At 33.4% G+C, this 9,826-nt stretch overlaps 1 pseudogene; it reads left to right on the top strand.

Moving 5' to 3' along the window:
* The first annotated feature begins 7,650 nt into the window (after nt 1–7,650).
* Nucleotides 7,651–9,340, top strand: LOC149251794 (exocyst complex component SEC5 pseudogene; annotated as a pseudogene).
* The last annotated feature ends 486 nt before the right edge of the window (nt 9,341–9,826 follow it).

Raw genomic sequence — 9,826 nt, 5'->3', positions numbered from 1 at the left:
CCAGTCGGACCCGCTATACCAAACGGATAAGGAGCTGCCAACCAAGGTCCGGACTGGGTGGGTATCTCGCTTTTTGTCGAGATGATTTTCAGGGATTCAACAGAGTCATAATGTCAAAGGCTAAGATTAATCTATTTTGATTTGCAAGTGCATGTTTGAAGTACTGGGCATAAGTATTAGACTTTAATGCCTCATTTCTCAACTTGATTTCCTTGTACTTCTATTTTATATCTTTCTCTTTATCCACTGGCTTGCTAGATGAAGAGACTTCAATGCTAAGTTGTTTCTCCATAAGTTGAGTGTTTGAGGTGGAGGGCTGGTGAGTTTCCTCAGAAATTGTTGGGCATTTACTCCTTCCAACCATTGTGTTAGTGTCAGTGATTTCCACTCTCCCAATGTTGTCTTCTTTCTCAGTTATGGGAATAAGCTTGGTCCTCTTTCTGTAACTGATCTCAAGCCTCTCATCTGTAGTGTCCATCCGAGAGCTAGAACATTCTTCCTTGGTTATTTTCACATTTTTTTCCTCATTTTTTGGAGTTTGTAGGAAGCGGGTAATAGTCATTTGTTCTTGTAGGGATGGACCCTGCAGAAAGGAACTAGTATCAATCTACTTTTCCACATCAATTAAAGTATTCTTCACATCTCTTAACGTGTTGTCCAACCATTTTGACTGGTTGGCAAATCTCTCAATGTCTGGCCTGGGATCATGTATGAAAGGACTGAGCTTGAATTTGAGCCTTAGTCTATTTATGACTCCATTAGGGTCATATTGCCACATGAAACTGCTTTTGAAGTTCATATGTTGTAATATTTTGTTTGCCTCTTGTGCAACTTCCCTATTATTACAAATAAAAGAGCCTAATTTGTTTTTTATTTTAAACTAGGTCTTCTTCTTGGATGACAGGAAATTAACCTCATTAGAGTTTATAATTTACCTAAAATACTCTAATGCAAATATCCTCATGTGGAGGTATTTAGGTAGCTTGTAGGGCGTTAGTTGGCATCAATATATCATGATGTCTGTGTGGTGTTGGTATAGAAACCAGTCTCCCACTCTACTATTCTTAGCCAACTGTAAAACTCTCTTGATCTCCTCATTGATTCCGGGCTGATAGCTACTGTTTAGCATGTTTATAACTGGATGAGAAAATGAATCAATGAACTATTTATAAGAAAAAATAGCGGAATATCTTTGGATCAATGGTGTCCAATAGATGACAAATCTTGGATTTCCCTTGGTGTCCAACTCTTGGATGCTGACTAGAAAATTGTCTGACTGAAAGTATAAGAACATGTGAAACAATACTGGTGAATATTTGAACACTCTCTCATTTGGTAAGATGATAAACTGTTCATGCATTTTTTCTGCTATGAACTGAGAAAAGTTGTGAACTATAGCAGGAGGCTTGCCTGGGCAAAAGATAGAAAAGAAAGAAAGAACAACCTCATCCACATGTTCATCAGTGGTGTACCCTACAATGCAAGAGAGCACGATTATAATTTATCTATGTCTCTCAGAGAAAATGGTGGCATCATATAGAGGACTATCTACTGGAGTATGAGACTCTTCAATGATGAAAGTTTGAAATATTTGAGCTTTCTTGGGAAGGTCTAGCTTGGTGTAGAGTTCAAGTAAGCCTTCAATGGAAAGTGGGGTCTCATTTGGGTCTATCTGGATCTGCAACATTTCATGTATTGATTCTACTGTAGTAGTGAATAAAACTTGTTGGTCAAGGGTTACTATGGCTCTTTGACTGGGGACATAGCAAGCTTGGTGGAAGTGGATGATCTCTCGGAATAGGTGTACCTGTGGGAACAAGTACTTGGGAAAATTTGGCTCCCATAGGTGAATGTCATGATTTTGGTTTAAAAACTTGTCTTTACTCCAATAGTGGAGTTTCAGTAGGTGGCTACGAGAAGCAGTGTCTTTAATTTTAAACTCTCTGTGGGGAAATTGGAGGTGGTTAATATCCGGCTGAGGGGTTTGCAGAGGTCTTACATCCAGAGAGCTTTGGGAAGCCATAATTTGGTTTGTTCAATGGAGTTACTCTTTCTGTGGCTTTAGGAGTAAGGTCAGAAGGTCTGGAACAGTGGGGAGGGTAATCCCAATGTGCAGAACAGGGTTTTTGGATGCACAATAAGGCTTTATTTAGTTTAACAAGTTTTTTTAATTAATTTAATTAATTAACCTTTTAATATTTATTGTGCATAGCTCAAATTTACAGGGTCGTTCTGGTTCTTTCAATAATACTTGGAAATTGACACTTTGGTGGGCATACATGGTTCTGTGGTAGCTGCAGAGGTTACTAAGGCTTCAGCTGGGTATTCGTTGCTTCAATTCATTATTTGCAATGTCTTTGGGTGCAAAAGGTGGTTAAATTAGTCGTGCAGAGGTTCAGTGGGTGAGAATTGGTTAACAGGGGTTTAGAGGGAAAATGAGCGAAAAGAGTAAAATGGGGGGTTTTTTGGCCTTTTAACCACTAATGGTTACATTTTGGTGCGAGATTTATTGAATGAACAATGGGCAGTTTTGGTTTATGGGGGGAGGTGGTTTTAGGCCGTATCACACCGCTTTGGGATCGAGGGCGGTATTTTTCACGAGCACGCAATATAACCTGGTGCCACCACATAGCCAAACAGTGCTCACCCAAAACTGAAAATATCACATGCTCTCAGGCCGTTAACTGTCAGACGATGAATCTGCGCGATATGGTTGTGCACCATTGGATCTTGGGGTGGGGGATCAGAAGGATATCGTGCAGGGAAGTTGCACGGGGCGAGTTGGGATGTGGTTGGTGGAGCCCGGGGTTTAATTACAATGAATTGTAATTAATTAACAAATAGTGATGGGATTTTTAATATAAGTTATGGGGTAATAAATGTGGGGACCATGGGTCATATGGTGGAGTTTTTAACTATACACCAAGGTTTCGTGAGTTAAAAGGGTGTCAGGGAATTATGACATGGGGTAATTTAAATGCATAAAGTGGGGGTATAGTAAATAACTTAAGATAAAGGGTTTAGTGGGATTTTAAGGGAAAAGGGGAAAACTAATAGGGGGGAATGTATTATTTTGTGATGGGAATGTGTTTCACACTAGGGAAAGGTGTTTTGGGAAGGGGGGATGATTTTTGAAGGGTAATGTCTAGGGAAATGTGTGAAACATAGGGATAAAAGGTCAAAATGAAGGGAAAAGGTTTTTTATAAGTAATGAAGGGATAATGAGGGGAAATTAATAAAATAAGTATGTGGGGGGTCTAGTGAGATGAGGGGAAATTAGTAAATAAGATTTAGTGAATGTCCTTTCTCTTTGACAATTCCTCCTGCACATGAAACATAGGATTAAGCATGATGAATGTGATTTTAACTTAGCAACCTTGTGCACTTGCACAACTTCTTCTACCTACCCTTTATTTACCCTAGAATTTTCGCTTGATTCATTGGGCGCATTTGGGCTTACTGACCCTTCATTTATTTTTCTTTTGGTGAGCAAACTATCTAATTCTAACCTTATAACTTCCAATGGCTCAGATTAAGCTGATGAGCTCATTATTATTCTCTACCTAACTACTAATCTGCCAAGATTAAATAGTTTGGCTAGATATTTATTATCTATCTATCAACATGAAATGTAAAGCATGAACGAGTCAATTTTAAACTATTTGACCATCATTGATTGCGACGTAAAGTAAAAGGAGTGGAATTTGAATTTGCATGCTTTCATGATCTATTCTTATCTATTTTTGGGGTTCATATTTTTCACTTTTTTTCAACTTTTCTTCCTTTTCGTCCTTTGATTATTCTTTTAGGACATACCCTCTTTATATTTTTTAATTTTAATATGGGAAAACATTTTGTAGAAAGAAAAGGTATGTACAATATTACAAGACTAACCATAGCCAATTCAAAATTATGAATCCTATTATTATAGGACCATAACATATTCAATTTTACTTCTTCATGGTATTCTAAATCACTTACTATAATGGAAAATGAACTATGTGCTTCAGTAAGTTTATCCACCAGAGGTGTATATTAATTCTTATATGGGTCTTCTTTACTATCAATTTCATTTGTCCTCTTGAAAGAGGTTCTCAACCAATTATGTTTTTAAAATGTGTTAAATGTTGTGTAAGTGAACAATTTCAACAAATCCTGTAAACACTCATTAACATGTCCTAGGAACTAGTGACTCCTCAGCCTAGGGGCTACCTCTAGGAGCTACAATAGTAACTATTACAAAGGGTATCAAAATTTGAGTAGAAACTTTATATTAAAATTTAGAATTATCAACCCACATCCATAGTATCCCTTCTATACAATATGATGATCTATTCATGAATACAAAATGATGTATAGTTATATGATTGTTTTAGACATCTACACCATTATAAGATTCATTCAAATGCAAAATGTATCATGTTTTGTAATTTTCAATTTTACAATTCATTAAACAAATTTTGACAAAAAAAACTTTGAACAAAACCTAAGAATCATCTACTAACATTTTAAGAATCATCATGCAAAATGTAACATGCTTTATAATGCAATTTTATAGTATGTTTTCCTTGAACACCTTTATATTAAAAGTTAAGTATCAACCTACATCCATAGTAGATCTTCTATACAAGATGATGACTTATTCATGAATGCAAAATGTACCATGTTTTGTAATTTGTAATCTTACTATTCATTAAACAACTTGAAAAAACAAATTTCAATAATACCTAAGAATAATATACTAACATTATAAGAATCATCATGCAAAATGTACCAACTAAATGCAAATTTACTTTCATTGCTTCATATTCATGAACTTAAATGTAAAACCTTTAAGCATCAAAGCATGCTTCATGCAAAAATGTGCCATGTTTTATAATGCAATTTTATAGTATGTTTGCCTTGAACAAATTTATATTAAAATTTGAATATCAACCCACTTCCATAGTGTCTCTTTTATACAATGTGATGATCTATTCATGAATGCAAAATGTATACCATATTCTATAATGCAATTTCAAGTTATGATTAAAAATTTTAGACATCTATACCATGATAAGATTCATGAATGCAAAATGTACCATGTTTTGTAATTTGCAATTTTACTATTCATTAAACAACTTAACAAAACAACTTTGAACAAAACCTAAGAATCATCTCCTAACATTATAAGAATCATCATGCAAAATGTACCAACTAAATGAAAATTTACTTTCATTGCTTCATATTCATGAACTTAAATGTAAAACCTTTAAGCATCAAACCATGCATCATGCAAAATAAAGAGTTCTATTTAAAATGCATCAAATCATGCATTATGCATCATGCATCATGCATAACAAAGAGTCCTATTTAAAATTTGTCCAAAATTTATATCATTATAAAAGTAAATATAATAAAAGTTGTCAAATAAAAATATGCATCAAAGAGAATCTCGTTGAAATATACGATCTATCAACATCCTTGTGCCCTCATCAAAATCATGGGTGCCTTGTACAATGTGTAATATGTGTATATACACAAGACTATGTACTTTAAAATTAAATTTTAATGTTTTAAAATTAAATGAGAATTTAATCATCAAAACACAATTATACAAGGTTTCAAATTCCATGCAATAGATCATGGTGTTCCCCCTACATTGTTCTCTCATGTATGCCCTGTACAATACATGTACATGTACATATTAAAATTTTAAAATTGCACATGCAAATGCATAAAATCAGAATATTAAAAAAATTGTTACAATTTTTTCAGATTGTGTAGGCGATCCTATCACCATCGCTGACTCCATCACTAATGTCCCCAGAGAAGGGAAACTGTCTCCACAAACCTAAAATTCAAAAATCACAAAACTGTAAGATAGAGATCTCATTTTTTAATGAACTTACTTCAATTTATAACAAAACAAAAGTGAAATATTCAATACTTCTAACAAGCAGATATTTGACCTATCTCCTAATTGGGAGGAAGAGAATGGCATTATGTCGAGAGCACGAGATGGAATCGAAATCTATTAAAAATTAATTATATATGGAATTATTTATTTTACAAATATGTCTTCACAATAGTAATATAATGAATGTCAAACAAGTGTAGCAACATGAACTCTTAAAAAAAATAACATCTCTCAACATATCTTTATTGGAACCTGAAGAGAGCATGGGATCAATATGTGTTAATCTTTAGGTTGGATATTTTGATGTAATGTAATGTATGTGTTAATGTTGATTCAAATACATTTAAAAATATTTAAAATTGCTATTTTAAAAGATGAATAATTCAGAAAATTAATAAGACAAATAAATGTAACTATCCAAGGGTTCCTTCAAAATTATTTGGTGTAAATTATTCATTTCACATATATACTCAAGAATAAAAACACAAATGCTGAAGTGCACATTTTCAAAATTAAATACAAAATTTTCTAAAACATGTCAGGTTCACCAAGTTGTGCTTACATAGTGGGGGCATACTTAGTATAGTATTGAAAGAAACACATGGTCATTAAAAACACCACATTTAAAACTAAAAGGCAAACACATATGAAATATATCTTACAATGCCACTCAATAGATTTTGATGGATAGCTTCTTGACACCAATTCATATTTCACACGCAAATCTTGAATTGGCATTTCCCCTTAAAATATATCACTAGACATCATATTAACATTTGCACAATGTCTCATGCTAAATGATTGAAATTAACTAACAATATTTTTTTCTTCTCGATGTAGTTGTTTTAATTTCTCCTTTTTGACTTGGTACATGCCTTTCATCTGGTTGAACACAAGTTCAGAATTGTTGAAGACTACAATTCCATCCGACCCATACTACCTAGTTGTTCCTAAGCCTTATATCAATGTAATATAATATGCTTCATTGTTTATTGTTCTTCCATGTACATTCCTTTTTCTTTGGAGGATGTTATTCATCACAATATTTTATAGCACATAAGTAATCAATGTTTGTCCTGGATTTGGATAACAAGAAACTTCTATGCATAATGTCCAATTTCCAACCATGCTTAATGGGTTTTCTAATCCCTGTAGAAAAAAATTCAATAGAATGAATAATATATTTCTTTACTGCAAATTCCTTAGATTATGGGAGAATGATGAAAAATAAATACTGATTGTGATTGAAAGATGGAATAGTGCACGAAGGATTTAGCCTAGAATTTTATATTTGATACTTCGATATGATGATTAACAGCAACAAACGAATATGATGAAGTAAAAACATGATGAGGAAGAAATGATTATATGGAATTGTGTGGGTGCATTGAGTTTGGTATGAAAAATGGATAGTTAGGTCTTCTTTCCTAAGGTTTCCTTATATGAATATAAGATCCTAATGTGTATATGTTGAGTCATATTTAATTTTCTATGGTCGATATTTCTATATATAGAAGATCACTCATTATAGGGAAGGATATCAAGTGAGATATATTACCTCCTAAGGGGTAACTACTTGAAGAGCCACCCCAAAGGGGGTATGCTATTGAAATAATTGGAATTTCTTTACTTACATACTTACATATGATGAATGTCCACTTGAATAAATAAAAATAGGAGGTAATTAAATGATATTGAGGAATGGAAGCTCAATGCTCTAATATCCCTCTTAAAATTCAATTGGAAAGGAAATGTACCATTCTGAAAATTTTGATTCAAAATGTTTCTTATCTCGTATCCACCAAAATACAAGTGCAACAAACCTAGAGTTTGGTGCTCTATCCTTGAAAATTGATTTGCGTGACAGAACACAGCAACAGAAGCAGCTTGTCAAAGAAAACTTTGACTTCTTTGTGTCTTGTAAAACTACAATTGATGATATTCAATTGAAATTAAAATAGATAGAGTCAAATCCAAAACGTCCAGGTACAATTCACCTCAGTAATGTCATTCATGATGTGGATATTGTTCCAAACCATGCTTTTGGGCCCCTTTTTGAACACCAAGTACCAAACTGAAAAAATAAGGTTTGTGCAAGGGATGCTGCAAAGATTTCGTACTATATTCAATTTGCCAGCACAATTAGGGAATTCATCAACAAAGGGGAGTATGACTTGGCAGTCAGAGAATATAGGAAAGCGAAGTCAATTGTGTTTCCTTCTCATGTAGGCCTACTAAAGAGAGTTCTCGAAGAGGTTGAAAAGGTGGTGCAAGAATTCAAGGCAACACTTTACAAGTCTATGGAGGATCCTCAACTACAACAATCTAATCTTGACCATCAGGTTGTTGTTGGAGTTTGAGCTAGAGTCACATCTAATTTACCATTATCTTAATATTCAAAACCATAGAATTTATGGCCTCTTGGAAGGTTGTACATTTGATCATGAGGAACGAATGGATGCTCTTCATTTCCATTTCTATGAACGTATGTTATCTAATGTAAGATGGAAGTAGATTGAACAAGAATAAAATAAGAGTTTCTCAATAGATTATTCTCTTTTGTTGGGTGATAATGATATAAGAGGGAAGTCTCATCTTAAAGAGGCTACTGGCAAAGAAGCATATGCACCTAGAGGAAGAATCATTCGTAGACTTACCTTTGTCATTTTGCACCGTGTACCAACATTTTGGAGATTAACTCTTTCCATATTCAGTGGGATGTTTGCTAAGGTAGGTCCAAAAAATGGCACTCTCAGTTTAGTGAAACATTAAAGAAGTATTCCGACAAAAAACTCCTTTGAAGACAACCCTAGTGACGCAAAGTATTCAAATAATTCCATGGAGGAAGTTGGTGTAATGGTACATGACATTATATATGTTTACGAAACTAAGGTACAAAATGCATTCTAGGAACTCGAAGAATCCAATGTTCTTCATCCATTTATGAGACAAGAAATTCATGAAATATATAAAGCATGTTATGCCTTTGAATGGAAGGATTGTGCACACATGAATGTAGTGCAAACATTGTTTGCATTATGAATAGAAGTTATGAAGGTGTTCATATTGAGGCTCTTCTATTGCATGAAAATGACTACATCAAATATTGTCAATGATGAATAATGGGTTCCATTATCTATTCTTGATCACAATGGATTAACTTTTTCTATTTCTTCTTTGCCTCTATCCTTTCGTGAAATGTTGGTCTCTACAATGGATGAAATTAGTGAGTTAGTGGAAACTTTGAAGTGTGATTCGTCTAAGGACCATGATATGAATATGGAAGTTCAACAAATGCAGGATTTTGTGAGATTCACCTTTTTTAATTATTTTCTAGAGTTTGCAGGATCTACAGGGAAAATTGTAGCTAAGCTCTCTCAAATCAAGGGTAAGAATGTTTCTACAACCTTAGAAAATGGGCACCCACAAGTATTGGATTAAGATGAAAGAGGGGAAATATTTCTTACTTTATACATGTTTATTTTCTATTTTTCCCATAAGGAGTATTTTATATATGCTAATAAAGAGTATATTATTGTAAGTTGGATTAAGATCAAAGAGGAAAAGAATGCTTAGTTTATACATGTTTCTTTTCTATAATTTTGGGTTTTTTTTTAATATATTCTTTAATATGTTTCTAATTTATTTCCAAATAATCAGTTTGTGGTATATAATAAACATTTTTTAAGAAATATATAAAATACATTTTATGTAATTTCTAGAAATTTTCAGAAAAACACAAATTCATTGAAACTTCGAGTGATTTAATCCAAAAGAAACAACCAACCAATCTCTTAATATCTCATTTAAAATTATAGTTCTATTATAGTAGTGGAAATAAATAGCATAGAATTATTTTGGAGGAAGACAAAAAAATCCAAACATCACCTCAAATGGTGGATGGTGGAGAGAAATTACAAATGATGG

Source organism: Pinus tabuliformis, chromosome 7 (genome assembly GCF_031772625.1).
Source record: "Pinus tabuliformis cultivar Carrire ecotype Pingquan chromosome 7, CPIR1, whole genome shotgun sequence".
In the NCBI taxonomy this organism is placed as follows: domain Eukaryota; kingdom Viridiplantae; phylum Streptophyta; class Pinopsida; order Pinales; family Pinaceae; genus Pinus; species Pinus tabuliformis.
The sequence above is the reverse complement of the archived record's forward strand: the minus strand, read 5'-3'. Positions and strand labels throughout refer to the sequence as shown.